This window comes from Pieris rapae, chromosome 24, assembly GCF_905147795.1.
Source record: "Pieris rapae chromosome 24, ilPieRapa1.1, whole genome shotgun sequence".
In the NCBI taxonomy this organism is placed as follows: domain Eukaryota; kingdom Metazoa; phylum Arthropoda; class Insecta; order Lepidoptera; family Pieridae; genus Pieris; species Pieris rapae.
In genome coordinates this window covers 4,494,190-4,513,172 of record NC_059532.1, presented here as the reverse complement: position 1 = coordinate 4,513,172, position 18,983 = coordinate 4,494,190, and the positions used below count along the sequence as shown (strand labels likewise).

At 36.1% G+C, this 18,983-nt stretch overlaps 2 long non-coding RNA genes across 2 annotated transcripts; both read left to right on the top strand.

The window, feature by feature from the left end:
- The first annotated feature begins 3,039 nt into the window (after positions 1–3,039).
- Positions 3,040–6,774, top strand: LOC123690330. Its single transcript, XR_006751013.1, has 4 exons — positions 3,040–3,189; positions 3,421–3,619; positions 4,795–5,342; positions 5,938–6,774. It is a non-coding gene; the product is annotated as an uncharacterized LOC123690330 (long non-coding RNA).
- Positions 6,775–10,377: 3,603 nt separating this feature from the next.
- Positions 10,378–12,091, top strand: LOC123690331. The gene is made up of 3 exons (XR_006751014.1): positions 10,378–10,704; positions 10,911–11,008; positions 11,862–12,091. It is a non-coding gene; the product is annotated as an uncharacterized LOC123690331 (long non-coding RNA).
- Positions 12,092–18,983: the final 6,892 nt, after the last annotated feature.

Here is an 18,983-nt window from a genome sequence, read left to right as displayed (position 1 = left end):
CACGAAGACATTTAGAATTTAGAAATACAATTATGAAAGTTAAACTGGCCATGCAACTTCTTAGCAGAAGTGTTTCTATCAGTCTAAAATTTTGCCGCGAAACCCTAAAACTGGACAAATTTGAAAAATCTGCGGGCACAGAAAATTTTATTATGCTTTTGAACGACCTATTTGATGTTTTTAATTCAAGAAGATTAACACAATACGGATTTTGTCGGCCATTGTCAAAAGATAATAAAGTAAATATATTCGATCTTCTTGAAAAAGCCAAAAAATATATCTTAAATTTAAGTATAAAAACTACTAGGAAGCGTACGTACCATGAAAATGAGGCTGCTATAAGAATAAAAGTTAAAAGTTTTGAGTCAGTCTTAAGTGTTCAAAGTAATAAAGTTTTTAAAGGAATGTTGATATGCATAGAAAGCCTAAAACACTTGTATAAAACTCTTGTTGAGGATACAAAAGAAATGGTCTATATTTCTACGTACCGTTTGAGCCAAGATCATTTGGAACTGTTCTTCGGCATGATAAGAATGAATGGAGGGCATAATGATAATCCAAATGTCCTTCAGTTCAAAGGTGCATACAGAAAACTATTATGCCACATGGAACTACAAGCAGTGGTAACAGGCAACTGTGTGCCATTAGAAGATATTTCTGTCCTGACTTGTTCTTCTGCAATAAAATGTATCAATCAAACCACTTTTTCTGAACGTTTTGACGATGACGAAGAACAGCCGTACCAAGAATCAGAAAGACACGCACCTGATGTAGACATTGCTTCTCTGATAGCTTCGACTGATGACCCAAACTACAAAAATTATGTCGTAGGCTACATTGCAGGGAATGTTGCGAGATACTTAATGAAAAAAATTAAGTGTAATTTTTGTATCGATAGCATGCTCACAAAAGAAAAATTGTGGTTTCACAAATTGGTCACTCTAAGGGACAACGGCGGTTTAATTTATGTATCAGAAGCTGTTTACTTAATCTGCGGCATAGCCGAAAATTATTTCCGGAAGTATATGGAGGAGACAAATAATTTAGATAAAACATCAGAGACAAAACTTGCTTTGACAATTATGGAAAAACTTGTTGGTAGGTCTGTTTTCCCTGATGCAGAGGAACATGTAAATGAGAAAAATCATGTTAACAATTTGTCAAGGCTCATTATTGAAAGATATTTGCGCATTCGTCTTTTTTACGAGTCGAAAAAAGACAATGTAATGAAAACAGCACTATCAAAGCGGCAATTACTCAGGAAACAAATACAGTTCACAGGTTTCTAAACTGATTATTTTTTTAATAATTATTTTTTTCTTTTTCTTAATATGAAGACTATTCGATTAGAAATAATTGTTGATTTGATTGGTTTACTTTAGTTACACAGTATACAAATTCATAATTGTATACAATAATTAAAATATATATATTTTTACGTGTTGTTGTTTTCTTTAATTCGTTTCTTAAAAATAAACATTCCCGTATTATAACAATATTACACATCCACACTTTACCACACATAGCTATTTATGCATTATTGCCAAAAACAAATGGTTATCAGTGGCCGAATCATTACCCCACTTTCGGGAAAACTGGACCTTCACTGGCAACATTACACAAGTGTATGTGTGCGTGTCGCCGAGCGTAAGCACGTAATCGGCCCGCCTGTGTGAACCGGTTTAGTGCGTCACTTTTGACAGAGCGCTTGTATGAAGACTATCTTTCTATGTCTAATTATTCTAAGGGACTAACATACTAAAGTATTATGCTATGTCCAAATTAGCGCGAGTAAAATCGCGAATTAGATATATTTTGTTCGTACCTCAAACAAACTACAGGATAAATTCTTGGCAGAATAAAAAAGTAACCCGTGGAGACGCCATTAAAGCATGATATTTTTCTAGAAATTGTTCAAAATAATGGCCAGGTGACACCCGAGACGACAAATTTCAAGTTACCTATCTTATTTCTATGAGGATCCATAGCGTTTTATCATCTTTTCACATATTGAAAGTACAATAAGCAAACTCTCGATGTCTTACATAAATTATCGATGAAGAGTATAGAAATTAGAAATGTCTGCACTAAGGACTTAACATGAATCAAGACCGTTTGTTAATAAATAATAATATAATCAATAATGGCGATTGACGAAGTAGGGATGGCTACTGGCTAGGAGACAGGAATGCACAGTGCACACAGCACAATACACTATACAGTGCTGCCAATTCTGACACTTAGAATGCTTTTAAAAACACGGTAGTTTTTACGAAATTATGTTGTAATTTATATTTAAAAAGGTAAAATTACAATTTTTATATATTATATTAGCATTAGAATGTAGTAAATACAAAATGGCCAACAGCTATTTTAAGCACTTAGTGTTTAGAATAGGTATTATTTTCTGGGTGAGCATCGCGCAGTTATGATACCTCATACCTGTAAGTTGTAACTTAACAATTGCTTTTCATTAGGCGGCTCGGATTTAAAAGAACCTATTATTGACCGTTGTCTTTACTATCTTTCCGTAGTCAATCACAGTATTTATTTATTTAGCAACCATTCATTCAAAAACTTCTTATTACGTCTTCACTGGGCTGGTACTAATATTGAGCAATTTTCTCGATCAGTAGCGTTATCGCTATCATTCACCATATTTTAAAAACTAATAAAAACTGAGATTACAACACAAACAACTGTGACATCCTGATATGTATGAATGAAATATTATATGTTTTCGATTTGGTAACGGCAACGAGCCCTCTGGCATTGAGAGTTCATGGGTGGCGGCGGTATCACTTAAGATCAGATGAGCCTCCTGCCCGTTCGCCCCAAGTTCTATAAAAAAAAAGTTGTTCGCAATAATAAAACGCAGACACGAAATTCTACTACTCTTCGTGAGGGCAGAACTAGAAGTAATAATCTGTATAAATTACTACCTACTTAGTTTATTATCTGTGGCTTCGTACTATATCTTTAATTAATCTGTGGTTGTGATTATGTACTCGCTTTGTTTGTAGTTTGTACATAAATAAAACACAACACAGTGCTTCAGCTTTAGTATCAGCCTAATGCCATTGGGCATTATTTAGAAAAATGAAAAAGCATTTTACAAAAGAAGCAATCAGCTGCAACCAGATCAATATACCTGATTGAATAAATATCTACCATAATCCATATTGTTAGGTAAAATCATTCAATGTTAGCAACTTTGTAATTTTCTTACTTGGTATTCATTTTAATAACATGAGTATTATTTAACTATAATAATGGCTATGTATTAAGTTTATTAGAATATAAAGCTGGTCTGGGTACATAACTAATGTAAAAAAATAGTTTACAAAGTTGTGAAGTGAAAATTTACTAAACTTCAGTGTTTGAATTAATAGTTCTTACTGAAAAGAATGCTACTTGCAGCAAAAACTAACGGTGCTGTCATCAAATACGAAGAGACTCCAGTGCAAAATTTACGCTTTTGTTCAAATAAACACAGATGGATTTAGGTTATTTTGAAATTGAAAAAAAAATTTAAATGATCAAATTACGCCATAACATCAAAAGAAGATTTTTGCTTATCCTTCCATAGGTTTCCTGTTCCGTCCAATGGGACTTTGAAGTAAGTAAATCAACAAACATTTAGTTTAGATACACATCCCCTTAAAAGTACCTACTATATAATCTTTTGAAGATTGCTTAGAACTACGTTTTTTAATTTAAAGTAAAACTACTTCATAATTATACCTGTATCTTCAATGAAAATCTCATTTTTAGAGCATTAAATCATTCTAATCTGGGCTACTACTTGTTGATGTGGTTGAATAATTCCAAGTGCTTACTGTATGTTTCTGTTTATATCAATTTAAAACTTTTATTACAAACAATATGTTAAGTATACTAGAGTAGAGTACTATGTTTTTTTATAATTATCAAAACTCAATCTAATTTAATATTGCACTGGGTAAGCTGGCCCATCAGGCTGAAGTTAAACAAACAATGACTCCAGTGTATACAGTGCTGTACCACATACAAAATGTACAAATATTTTAATAATCATATAATAATAATAATAGCCTTTATTCAGATACATTTTATATGTACATTTAAACAAATTTCCATTTTAATCCTCTTCTAAGTGTATTTTGTGTGCCCTTATTTGGCAAAGGACTCCTCCAAACTCGGCACTCCTCTCTGCACTGTGCCACTCTCTGCCAAGTACCACCTGCTGTTTTTTTAATGTGGTCAATCCACCTTATCCGTTGTGTCCTTTTGCGTTTGCTATAACTTGGCGACTGTTAAAAAGTTTTTTGCTTTCTGTACCTCTTGCCATGTGTCCATTGCCATTTGTCCAGTGTCTGTTGTCATGTGTCTCTTGCCATTTCACATTTCACACCCATTTTCACTTTAGTTTATTGATTGTTATTGTAACATCTGTTACCTTAGTTATTTTCCTTAATACTGTATTCTTTATTTTGTCTCTTCTTGCTTCCAACTCTTCCATGCTTAATAATCATTTACCTGTAAGTAATACAAAGAAGTAGGAAATAAATCTAGGGATTTTAAATTAATCTAAATAAAAAAAAAATATTATGCCAAAATTGTTGGGCTTAGCTCTATAGTTTGAGACTATAATTATGTTTATGTTCTATTTAAGTCAAATAGACACATATATATTAGTCAACCTTTTTTTTACATAGAGGTAGGCAGTATGGATCTGAAAGGCATCTAGGTCCTCTTATTAGATTTATTATCTTCTTCAAATTTGTGATTCAATTGTTTATGTTTATTTTCCAGGAACCAACAGGCAAACATATTTTGAAGGACTTGGCTGTGAAAAACTTCACTGAACTTACACCTAACAAGCAAAAGCTGTATAAGAATGCAGGAAAAATCTATCTGAAATAATGAGGCTCTGAAGAACGTTTAAATGTGTTAAAAACTCCAAAAGATCTATATTAAGTGAACTAACATCAAATGAATCTACCAATGAAATATTTAAAAGCAAATAAGGTTTCATCAATCATTTTTTTTATACAAAGCCAACTGATAAATGCTCCTAGAAAATTAACTGGATGGAGATGGACACAAGTTTTAAATTTGCCGATCTGAGTGCTAGAGCACAGAAACACTGTGTTGGATTGAAAGTTATTAGCACAGTTTGCGATTTGGATGGTGATAATATATGTGACATAAATTCATTGGGGTCATCAAATGATCCACCATACTTTTACCAAGAGGGACGTAATTGATGTTGAAATAGTAAGAGAGAGATGAAATTGTGACTATTTTTTAAAACACAATATCCAATTTACACAAGACAATAGACGGAAATCAAAACATAGGTTAGTAAATTAATTTAATAAATTGCGGCACCAGAAATAGATTAAAACTTTTTATGCCTTGCCTTGAGCTTTATCTGCATGTTATAATCCTTTGAACTGCAAGTGGCCTTGTCTCAACAGATCAATATCCAAATGTTTTGGCCTAGGGGAGGCCTATGCCAAAAGGCAAACTGATAATAAAGTTACCGATGTCGAAAATTAAAATGAATCTAATTTATATTTATATTATTTAATTCAATATTATTATTAATGATTAAAAGTGCATGTAATCTTATCATAATTGAAATAAAAATGAAATTGCTAAATGTGCATGAAACTGATTGTATTAAAATAAATATGAAAGGCATTGTAATATATTGAAAATTATTTAGTACAAGAGAGATAGAACTATAATGTAATGTAATGTTATCAGTAATAAAGGCGATTTTGATTTTGATTTGAATTGCTGCTCCCCTCCCCTATTTTTAAAATGTTTTCTAAATAATTCCCCTACTATTTAATTGTCTGACCTCTGATTGGTTAATATAACGCATTAATCTTCAAATAATAGTCCCACTATTGACTGACATTGTAAATTTGATTTTTTTTTCTACAGGCGTTTTTCGGGATCAGCTTAAGCTGGCTGATATTGTTCGGATTTTCAAGAGTGGTGACAGAGGATGTGATGACGAAGAAATGGCGAGGCAGGATATTCTAAATGAACTCCAAATATCTTTTTTTTTAATTTTTTCACTAGAATATAGCCGCACTTTTACAACATGCATGTTTCTGAACCCTCGGTACAAACTTTATTTCGAAAACGAAAGTACTGCAGAATCCACACAAAATCATGTAATTGGATTAGTGACATCATTAATTTAAGAGGAAGCAACAGAAACAAAACAGAATATTCCAGAATCTTCTTCGGTATCCGGATCGGAAAACTCCATTTGGGCCCACTATTACAAAAAGATGCAAAATATTAGGCCCAGTTGTACCAAATTTTCTTGATCTGTTGTTGATGTACAACGTTACCTAGATGACACAGTCTCAAAGTGTCATTCGGCTTTAGAATAGTGGAAAGCTAACAAGAACTCATACCCACATTTGGCAATACTTGCACACAATAGACTAAATTCTCTGGCAACGTGAAAGATTGTTTTCTGCCGCAGGAAATATTTTATGTGATCGTAGGACTCCTCTTGGAGTAAGGAAAATTAAACAACTACTTTTTCTTACAACAGAATTTAAAAAATAAAGTAATTATTCAAGATTTGTGTATAATAATAGACTATTATCGCAAAGAAATTCAGAAAACCAAAAATCTTTCTACTGGCAGTTGCTGCTAAAAAGTCCAAAACTTATGTTTATAGTTCCTTGCTTTACTTCCTTACACCAGTGTTGGCTAGTAGAAAATCAGAAGGGAACTATCCGACCGAAGATACTGAATCTACTCAACCACAACAACAATCAGAAACTGAATAACAAAATATTGAACCGGAAGATATCAATCGTACCTACTTTACCTATAGTCAGTCAGAAAAAAAGAAAGATGTCCCCAATTAAATACTAAGTATGTTGCAACAAAAACAGAAAAAACCTTCTGCTAATATTGACGAAGATAACGACACGAAATATCTTCTTAGTTTCAGAAGCTATATGAAAACAATGAATGCTCATCAAAAAATTAATTTTAAAGTCGGTATGCTTCAATTGGTAAAAAAAATTACCATGGGAAACGAACCATCTCCATCAACGTCCCGGTACATTAATAATTACCAACAAACCCTCCAATTACTTATCTCCATCAGCAACAAACGTTCCATCTTATCAAAACATACACGTGCCCGTCCATGAGCATTATGCAGAGTCCATATCCATCACCACCAACTTTTCATCCATCTTCGCAGCAGCGAAATGTGCCCCGTAAGAATACCAGGAAGCCTATTATTATCCACTCAATTTCTAGTGTGACACCTCCCCACTCAACTATCCAACAAAGCCCCAAGCAAGATTATCCTCTTGAGATATCTATACCAAATACTAGTGTTGATGAGGCTACACAGTTTATAGTTCTCCAGCCTCAAGATTCACAGGAGGGAACAAGAATGAGGAATGAATGGGAGGCAAAAATTGCACCTTTACTTCAGCACTGCAATGAAAAGTTTTGTAGTTTGTATGTCCCGGATAAGTATCTGAGCATTGACGAATCACTGCTTCTCTGGAAGGGCCGCCTTAGCTGGGTTCAGTGTATACGTACAAAGGCGGCTCGTCACGGAATTAAAAGTTATGAACTCTGCGAAGCAAGGTCAGGTTATTTGCTCAGGTGCATTATATATCCTGGGAAAAACTCCTCAATGCATGAAGGACCCATCCAAGGGTTTGTAGCCCCTATGGAGGGGTTCCACGATGTTGGTCACTGCCTGGTGATGGACAACTGGTACAACCAGTTACCCCTCACCAGGTATTTGAAACAACGCGGGACAGACATAATTGGCACGTTGAACAAGCGGCGGCGCCATGTCCCCCCTGTCATCAAAAATGTCCCTGAATCTGTGGTGCGTGGCCATCATGTAAGTAGTCATTGTGGTGACATCAGTCTGGAAAGACGTGAAATTGGTGACCACTATTTCTACTTACCATGATGGACAAATGGTAATGGGCAGACGGGCTGGCGAGGACGTGGATAAGCCAATTTCCGTTTCTGATTACAATAAGTACATGGGTGGCGTAGATCTTAAGGATCAGAAGCTGTCAATGTAACTTATTGGAGAGGAAAAGGGGTCTAAAATGGTATATATAGCCTTTTTTATCGGACATTTCGGCGTATTCTTTGTTTTTATTTTTCGTAGATTGATTCTTTCTTCCATTTCTGCTTTCCGCTTGCCAGGTGGCAAAGGCCTCCTCCAATCTACTCCATTCTGGCCTTTCTAAGGCCACTCTACCTCATCTTGTTCCCTAACCTGGGTAGAGTTTGTTTACTGTTTTCTTTATAATGTTGTTTTTATTTATTTTTGGAGGGTTTCGGTCTAATTCCCCACGGGGACCAGCCGGGTTGGGGCTTAAAAGTTTGTTTCGTTCTCAATGAATGAGATTTAAAATGATCCAAAATGGTATATAAAAGTTCAAAAGATTGCTTAACATCAGTATTTTGAACACTTTTATTATGTATCAAAAACATCCCGTGAGCACCCGTCCTTTAACGCACAGGCAGTATCGCTATGCATTAGCAGAAGGATTGTGCAAGCGGTTTCCCAGGGCAGTGCCAGCGCGTTCTATGCAAGTGTCATCGGCACCTTTAATCCGGCTGGATAATGCTCAGGACCACTACCCAGTTCACACCGAGCCGATTGTCGGCAAACCGTCCCAGCATCGTCATGCGGCGTCGTTGCGCGCGGTGCACAGCGCGTCAGGTCAGAACCCAAGTGTCAGAAATGCAGTGCTCCGTTGTGTATTGGGACGTGCTGGGTCGAATACCACACGTTCGAGGTCTTGTGATTATTGCCAAATTTAACAAATAAATTACTTTTTATTATTAAAAAAAATTTCATTTCAACATATCCACCTATAATTTTATAAAAAATAACAACCTGTATACGGCACAGTTTGTGGCCGAGAACTCCCATGGACGCGATATCGCAAACAGGTTTTCGCATGGCTGTTTGATCTCGGGACATACAGTGTTGTTTGACATTTTGCGTGACCGGGACGTCAAAGGTTAATCTTCAAATAATAGTCCCACCATTGACTTACATTGTAAATTTGATTTTTTTTCTACAGGCGTTTTTCCGGATCAGCTTAACCTGGCTGATATTGTTCGGATTTACAAGAGTGGTGACAGAGGATGTGTCAATAATTGAAGGGCCCAGACGCAGAAGTCCCTTAAGTGAGTGATAGACGGGCGAGCAAGTACGCGTACTTATGGCTCGACGACCTTTTTCGCTCGTGTGTCACCGTAAGTACGCGTACTTTAAAACCGCCGAGTAAGTTCGTCGGCGATCCAACCGGTTTGAAATCTTACTCGTAGCTCGTCTTGGCTCGTACGTGTGGCAGCACTGCGAGCCAAGACCACTAGACCTGGTGGTCTAGATATACGTTTTAGCGGGAGAATTTTGGTTTTAGTGGCTAGTGGATTTTTCTAGTGGTTTAGTTTGTTTCATTCAGTGGTAAGCTACGACATTTAACCACTAGCACGATTGATATGTTTACAGGAAAATTTGCTAACGTTTACCTTATAAAGGAATATTTTGTCATTATGTAGGCAACTCTGAAAAATTACGTTGGTTATTTTCGGGAATTTCCCGAAACAAGTTTATGAATTTCTTAAATTATTTTGATTATGGACTTTATTCGTATGACTAATGGGTCAAATTTGATTTGAATTAATGAGATTTGTATGTGTTTGTTTCGTGTGCATGCACAAAAATAGAAATACACAACACAGATACTTATTAGTTTTGGTTATTCACTTATGCTATACATCGGAGCGACCTTGTTTGTTTGCAAATTTTTAGTTTATTTTTAAAACAAAATGCCAAAACCGCAATATACTCAAAAGTTCCGGGATAGTTCATAGTTGGTTAAGAGACTCCCAATTGACAGAGGACTGGCTGCAAGTGGTAGAAAGTACAGCTGGTCAAATTGCAAAGTGCAAATTATGTGGCTCTGTATTAAGAAATCATTACGGAGATTTGAAGAATCACGGGTTATCGAAAAAACACTTGCAAAATTCAAAGGTACGTACGTAACTAATATAATAGAAATTACGACGTGTCAAAAATTTATATTAATATAGTTGTATTATATTATAAATATGTTTTAGTGGTCTATATAGCCAACATCAACTTTCAAAGAATAAGTAGGGCTTTTTTAGAGTTCCGTATCCAAAGGCTGCCAACGGGGCCCTATTAATATGCCTCCGTTGTCCGTCTGTCTGTCTGTCAGCGGGCTGTTATCTCATAAATTGTAATAGGTAAAAAGTTGAAACTTTCACAGAATATGTATTTCTGTTGCCGCTATAACAACAAATAATAATAATAAATGAAAGGGGGCTCCTTGTATGTTTATAACTGACTGTCAAGTGTTAGCGATTACAAAGTTAAAAAATTGCGGTTGGAAATTTGAATCCGTCATTGGATTTTTTTTGCTTGAATGGTACGGAAATCTTCATGCGCGAGTCCGACTTGCACTTGACTGGAAGGTCAAGAAAGAGATGCTACGATTGAGAACGTCAAGAAAAAAATTAATTCATTAAGGGCTGGGTTCCGAAAAGAATATAAAAAAGTGCAAGATAGCAAGACGACAGGTTCAGGAACTGACCGGGTATACGTGCCAAAATTATGGTATTACAATCAGCTTGAATTTCTCAAAGATCAAGGCCAAGGTAAGTTTAATTATTTATTAAAGAATTTCTCTATACACACATATTATACGTCCGTATTCTTTGTTATGCCTGTGCCTAAACTAGGTAGGTACCTAAAATAGAGTACCTATTATAGCACTTTGTTTCATTACAATAATGACATAGTGATTTGTGATGTTGAACATTAAAACCAAAAGAAAATTTAGAGGGTTTTTATTTAATTACAGGTGAACAATCAACTGACAATATAGACAGCAGCGAACAGGAGACAGCTAATGATAATGAAAATACATTTGATGCTGAACACAGTGAAAATGATACCCAGGTAAAAATACTATTATTATATCATTCTTTGTTGCCATGACATTGCACCACTATAGTATTAAAGTAGGTTTCATACTTTTCTCTGATAATTTTTGCATTTTGAGTGGGGTTACGACTATGTGTTTGTTGCAGTGACTGTAATTCTCCATTTTGTGGTCTCAGCCCCAATTCAATAGTTCCATTTTCGTGATTTTCACTATCTAAGTGCTGATGTGGACTGTAAGCTTGTCTTAATTTTTTCCTTAAAAAAATTGTGCAATACACAACATGCCAAAACTATTTTGTTAATATTGTGCACACTGGTATTTATAGGCGATCGAAAAATGTGGAATCTTGCCGCCAGAATTCCAAAAACATTTTCTATAATTCTTCTAGCCCTGCATACTCTATAATTGTATATCCTCTTACTTGAGCTAGCCTGTAATTGCTTTTGTGGGTACGGTTTCATAAAATCTGTCCTCAAAGCAAAAGCCTCGTCGCCAATAAATACATAAGGCAATTCTTCTGAATGACCGCTTTGTTTTCTGGGGCTAGGAAGATTTAAGCGCTTGGAATTCAATCTTTGAAAGAATGTAGTTTTTTGTAATACACCTCCATCAGAAATACGTACATTTGTTCCAATATCTACATCAATAAATACATAATTTGCATTTGCAATTCCCATAAGTACAATACTGTGATACCCTTTATAATTAAAAAAATGTGAGCCGGCTCCGGCAGGCTCCTAAACAATTTGGAAATTGCCAATTGCTCAAACTCTTCAGCAATTGCTAGCCATTTTTCTTCTGAACTCGGGAACTGTAACAAAAAAACCCATAATTCAGTATAAATGATATTTACATTTTAATTTACAGAGTACCATTTGCAACGTGTTATCACGGCAATGGCCGCCATTGAAGACACAATATCGTTAATAGGTAAAAGATTACAAAACCCCGATGATGAATATGATGCTATAGGAAAAAAATGTCGCAATTAAACTCCGCAACATGACTGCTATTCAACAAGGCATAGCTGAAAAGCTCATCAATGAAGTTATTTTTTTGGGACGGTTTGAAAAATTAACATTCAATACAAGTATACACATGCCAGCTGCAAGAAACACAAGCATTTAACTTGACACAATACTCGCAAACTATTAGTATCCCGGACACCCTGGTTAAATATTTAACTTTAATAAGTAATAAATAACACAAAGCTTCTTCAGTGGACGACATCGCGATACGGTATGAGTAAGTTGGCGCGTGTGTCGCCGACGTCGAGCCAAGTAAGTTCGCGATCTTAAAACCGCCTACTTTAAGTTCGTACGTCTATCACCCACTTAAATCTCAAATGTCTTTTTTACTATTTATACACCAACCAGCCAGTAACTATAATACTATCTATACGACTTTACTTTGTGCATTAAATAATGCAAAACTGTATGCATCGTGACTTTCGACCAGCCCCAGTATGCTAAACCTCGAGAAGTTGTATCAACCGCACCTGAGGGCTCTGAATTATCAAAAATCATCATCAGACTTGGAGGATTTCATTTCTTATATAGGTGGGTTTATAGTATGCATGCTATGAAAAGTTTGTAACAAATTAGAAGATATCAACGTTAGGATGGATACGACCAAGCAGTATGTTGATGCAGATGATTGCTTAATCATGTTATAATTGAATGCAGCTCTCATTCAATTATAACGTGGACATAGATTACAGTTCACGGCAAATCGTTACTATTGGAACAATGAACGTTGTGTGTCAATATTGCATTTACACACAACGTTTATTTAAATTTAAAAATGAAGCTCCTGGTTTGTGTTGCGCGAGCGGCCAAGTCAAATTGACGCCATTGGAACCGCCACCAGAGCCACTACATTCACTGGTTTCCGGAAATGGGCCAGATTCTAAACATTTTTTGACTCATATCCAGCAATATAACAATTATTTTCAAATGACGTCATTTGGTGCAACAAAAATTAATAAGAAAACTTTATGCCAACTTTTAAGATTCAGGGTCAAATATATCACCTAACAGTTTCCTTATTGCCAACGCTGAATAATGACTACAAATTTTCGCAGATTTATTTTATGGGCGATTCAACAAGCCAAGTCAATCAGCGTTGTGCTCACAACAATTCGGTGAAAAGATCAATTGTGGAACAACTGCAAACGTTTTTTCATCGACATAACGAATTGGTTGCATTACATACGATCGCTTTGGACCGCATGCCGTCTGATAATCACAAAATTGTCATCAACCAAGAGTATTCTCAGGGATATATAAGCGAACAAATCAGTTCAGTATCGGATGCGAATTCAAGTGATAAACACCGAAGACAAAAAGTGCGAATAAGTGAAGACCAGTGAAAAAGTACTGTGTAATTAAAGTGATTAGTGACAGTGTATTATTGTGTGTAATTTCCGTTATTTTGTGAAAACAAATTCCTCGTAGATCCAATTGAAAATAAACCCTTGAAGATATCTACGGCGTTTTCTATGCGATCCCCTAGCTCGTAACACATTGGTGTAAGAATTGGGGATAGAAAAATGCCAATTACTCCAAGAGAGAGTCACGTCGTATGATGGAGGAACAGGCTCGCCTTATAGAAGAAAAATTAGGAGATCTGAAACAAGAAATAGATAAAAAACGAAAATTTGGAATCCGACGTGGATTGCAAGCTATCGAAACAGGACAAATGGATTCTCGGATTAGAACAAGAAATGAAGTGGCTGAACCACGGGTATCGTAACGACTGTAGCACCATCTGGAAATCTGAAAGTACCTCCCTTTGATGGTACATCTTCCTGTGGCGCGTAAAAAACACAGTTTGAGACTTTAGCAGAGTCAAACGTGTGGAATGACGATTAAGCCGTCACCGCCCTTATTATGCGACTGCGAGATGAAGCCCTCACCATATTAGATACCAAGACAGGTAGTGACGTTGAAGCAAAGCTGGATGCCCTGGAATCACGATACGGAGACGCACATTTAGAGCACGTCTACAGGGCTCAATTAAAGGATAGCATACAGCAAACCAATGAAAGCTTACAAAAATGGGGACTTGAAATAGAGAAGCTGGTGAGGAAAGCCTACGCACCCTCACTAGACGTTACAGACAAGATGTTGGTTCAAGCCTTCGTCGACGGTATTCGAGACACTAAAATTCGAATGGCTGTGAACCTAGATCAGAAGGAAAATAGTGTTGATACTGTCAGTCTCACGGAAAAACACTATTTGTCAGTGTTTATTAAAACATGGGAAACTTATCCAGAATTATGGAATACATCCTGCAAATCATATCGTCATACAGTTAAGAAAAATAATGCGCTTGATAAGTTGCTCGATATTTATAATAAAATCAAACCAAATAGCACGAGAGAAGTAAAGAAAAAAAATAATTCCCTACGAACAAATAACAAAAAAACAGCGAGCCTAAGCATGTAGGGAATCCATGAATGCGTCCAAAATCATCGATGCTTGGAGAATCGGCAGTTAAAGAACTAAAAAATATTCCTCTGTCAAAGTCAAAGTGACAACATCAAAAAAAATATTTTTGAAAATTTATAAATATAATTTAATGAAATAAAATTGAATAAGTAACAAACGAATGAAATATAATGCCTGCAAATAAACAAAAATTTAAAACACGTAAAATTTGAGGTGGGGAAAATGTGAGTGAAAAAATTGAAAAATTTTAATAGCGAACTCTCATATTTTCTCAGTGCATTTGCTTGTGTTTGTGCTTCCGCATTTATGCATATGTTTTTGCTTTCGCTCTTCGCTGTTGCCTACGTGGTTGCTAAGGCTGCCTTCGGTTATCCTAGCGCCTCTTAAGGTCACTTCCACTCGTCATTTGCAAGCTACGATAACAAGCAGTGATATTGAGTTTGAGTTTTATATTTTTTGTGTGTTTAAGTTTCTTTATTGTTTTATTTTAGATTTAAGTGACTCATTTTTTGAATGCAGACCGAGACCCTTTCATATGATGGCACGTCGAACGCAACCCATACATGTACACAGCGCAATAAGTCATTTAAATCATTAAAAGGCCTCAACATTCACACTACCAAAACACACAAGAAATGTCGTAGGCCTAGCACACATGGTGAAAAGCAACTGCAACTACTAGTTACTTTTGAGTTTATGCTATAGATACCTTTGAGAGACAACACACGTCGCAACTAGTTTTAAACGCGTTGCAGATCAGCGTGCAGGAAACTCGTGTCGGATTTGGCGTCTTTTCTGTTCGACAAAATGGCTGAAGACTAAAAACATTCAATTCGTATTGGAAGTTGAGAAGCATCCTTGCTTGTACAATACAACACTTTCAAGCTACTCTCGCAAGAATGATACTGATAAAGAGAATGAAGAATATAAATATAGTAAATCTAAAGATAACATTGAAAGACGCTTTTTAATGTTTTTTTTTTATTTAAATCTTGTTTCAAGTGTCGCTTACAAAGGAAAATGGCGAAATGTGCGTGTTGTTTTTATAAGACACTTGAAACCTTTGCCAAGTGGTTCTGAAATAAACCATACTATTTACTCAATTACATGCATTTTTTAACACCATATGTAAAACCGGTGATTCCGCAAGAGGCAAGGAACTTGCCATCAAAAATCATCATCATCTTGCTTGTTCAAGAGAGAATACGACAACTGATGTGCCTACCGAGTTCGAGCAATCTACTGAGCGCAGTAATGTAGACGAGCCTAGCCCTCCTAGTACTCATGATGATTCCACTCATTATTCTTCAAACGTAAGCGAAAGAAATCTTCATTGCACGAGACTGATAAGCATTTCATAAAACAGAAATCTACTCGCATAAATGAATCTTAGACGTCCACGGATTCTGGTATGTCATTTTTAAATAGTCTCGCACCTGAATTAAGAGAAATGAATCTGCAACAATTCAAATTATTCAAGAGTCTACTAAACCTTTTTGATGACATATTGAATCCAACTCAATTAGTACAGTTAATAATGTACGTTCTGGACGATTGTCGACATACAAAGCTTCGGCGCAATATGGCGTGCTGAGAAGAACCATTAAAAATCATCTTAAAATTGGTATTGTACATAAGAGCTTTGGAAGAAAGGCTATATTTACGAAAGAGCAAGAAAAAGATTTCGTTTGCCGTATAATAAAATTTTCTGATTTATATATCCTCTTTCTCAAAATGATTCTGATTCAAGCATTTGCTTTTTGCAAAAAATTCAATATTGACAATTACTTTAACAAAAAAACAGGACTTGCAGGAAAAGGCTGGTTAAGATTATTTTTAAAACGAAATTCCAGCTTAGCAAAAGGAAAAGCACAATTCCTAAACCCAGCTCGACATTAAATAAGGTTATTGTTGCTCATCATTTTCATGAAGTTCGTAAGCTTTATGATGAGTTATATCTTCATTACCATCCGGAGAAGATTTATAATATGGACGAGAAGGGCTGCTGGCTAACATTACATCATCAACAAACAGTGATTGCTCAGAAAGGTGCTAAAAGGGTGCACATGCACTTCTGAGCATGGTGAGAACGTTACTCTTGTGGGATGTGTTAATGCTATAGGGAATAATGCACGAATGTCGGAGCGCAAACGTTCGTCGACGTTGAGTCTCTAGATCGACATTGCTGCGAATTTAAAATTTCATCCTTATAAGATACAGCTAGTGCAGGAACTAAAGCCAACAGACTTCGAATCAAGATTGAAATTTGCAAATGAAATACGGGATGAGTTCAACAATTTCAACAACATCCTGTTCTCTGAAGCCCATTTTTACCTGAATGGATTTGTAAATAAGAGAACTGTAGGTATTGGGCAGCAGAAAATCCTCGGTTGAAACATCAGAAGCCGCTACACTCACCAAAGGTTACAGTTTGGGCCGCCATTGCGAAATGGGGAATCATCGGACCATTTTTCTTTGAGAACAACCGTGGCCAAGCGGTAACTGTCAATTCCGAACACTTTACTGCTATGTTGAAAAGTTTTCATTCCAAAGCTGCAAGAATCGAGAGGCTATACCAGGAATACTTGGTTCCAGCAAGATGGGGCTACGTGTCACACTCCTAATGTGAGCATTGAAGTGTAAGATGTTCCCACAAAAATAAATTTCACGAAGGGGTGACATCTCCTGGCCCCCAAGAAGCCCCGATCTCACTTCAGCAGACTTCTTTTTATGGGGCTACCTTAAGAGTAGAGTATACTCTAATAATCCAACAACTCTGCAGCAATTGAAGCTGAACATTCGGGCAGGAATGGTATCCATTTCGAGGGAAACTCTAACGAAAGTTTTCCAAAATTTTGATGCCAGAAGAAGTGGACTCCAAGGCAACTGACAACAATAGATACAGTTAAAAGTAAAATTAATACTATTCGTTGCACATTCAGAAAAAAAACTTGGAAAAGTAAAAGCTTCACAAAAATCTGGATCTCATTCATTACAATTTCTTAAAGACGTACGTAGCGTCGCTGTTAATCTCTCGTCTGGCGAAATGGCTTTTCTCATAACCGTATCATTTTTTCTAAGGAGTGTTTGTCTAATGAGTGGAGCTACTATCAATCCTTTGGAACAACTTTTAGTTCTGTTAATAAATTTAATTGAGAATAAACATTCCTTTTTTTTCAACCACTCTTTACGTTTATTTTGTTTTTTTTTATTTACAAAATTAATAATAGTGAAAACACGGCTAAAACATCATCATCAGATGGCATCTTGTAATCACAACAACACAAGCAAATGAAAAAGCGATGTTTGTTTTCAGTTAAAAATTAACGTGTGCGTACACAAGGGACGTCAGTTTTAACTGACACTTTTTACTGAACAGTTTCAACTGTCAGTGAAAACTGATCGTGTGTAGCCACCATAATCCAACCCAGCAGCTAGTGAGCGAAAAAGAAAGGACGATTGAGCTGAATTTAAAAAGTTTATTTACTTGTTAAATTCTACATATTCCCCTCCGACACGAAAAACTTTGGCTTATGTACTTTTGCCTCAGCTTTAGGCAAAAGTACACGAAGTTTAAGCTAACAACTTTCACAAACTAACAGTGAAGTCTACGCCATAGAAGGGACTGATGATATGAAAAAAGGAATTTGGGATTTTCATAAATTGCTTGTGAAAAAGTAAAAAAAATGTAATGCAAATGCACAAGAAAGTCAAGGCTTAAACGAAAAATTTAAACACTATTTATCGCAGGCAGTTGTGTACCTAAAGTATGATCCTATAGTTTACTGGCAAGAACAAAAAAAACTCTATTCATCACCACGTTTACTCAATAGCCATTATGTATATGAGTATCGTGGGAACTGGCCCATGTGAGCGCCTTATTTCAATTGCCGAATACTTCGCAAACGATGAGCGAAACGGCTTCGATCCCTGTAGACTTCGCAGACTATTGTTTTTAAAAAGGTTTAGATATTAACCACCTGGGTGCCTACACAATCTGTCGTCCTTACCTTCAGGAGGCAAATGCTCCCTGCTAAGGTTTACTCTTACCACACTTCCCTCCCTACAAACCTACAAACTTTCAAGCATACAGTGCCTGAACTGCTGCCGTTTTGGTCATACCAAATCGGTTTGCCGATCTAAGCCCAGATGTTACAGGTGTACTCAGCCCCATACAGGTGGTACGTGCGATATCAACTTAGAAACATCGACATGTTTACATTGCTCAGGTAAACATTTTGCTTTTGTCAAGGGCTTTCCAGAATTTTCTCGACAGCAATCTATAAAAATGTTAATGTCCCAGGACAATATCTCTTATAAGCCCCGTCAGTTGAAATTGCGACTGGCGGCCATCTTGGTGACGTAGTCGTCAGTACCGTTCGCAAGGTCAGCTCGCGCTTACGTGCTTACGCGCATCGAGTTATTGTTACCTATAGTTTTTTGTTTTTGTTATACTGTTTTATTGTTAAATTTTAGTAGTACCCGTTAAAATGAGTAATAAATTAATTAACAGTCGTGCTCGTGAAATGATAATTAA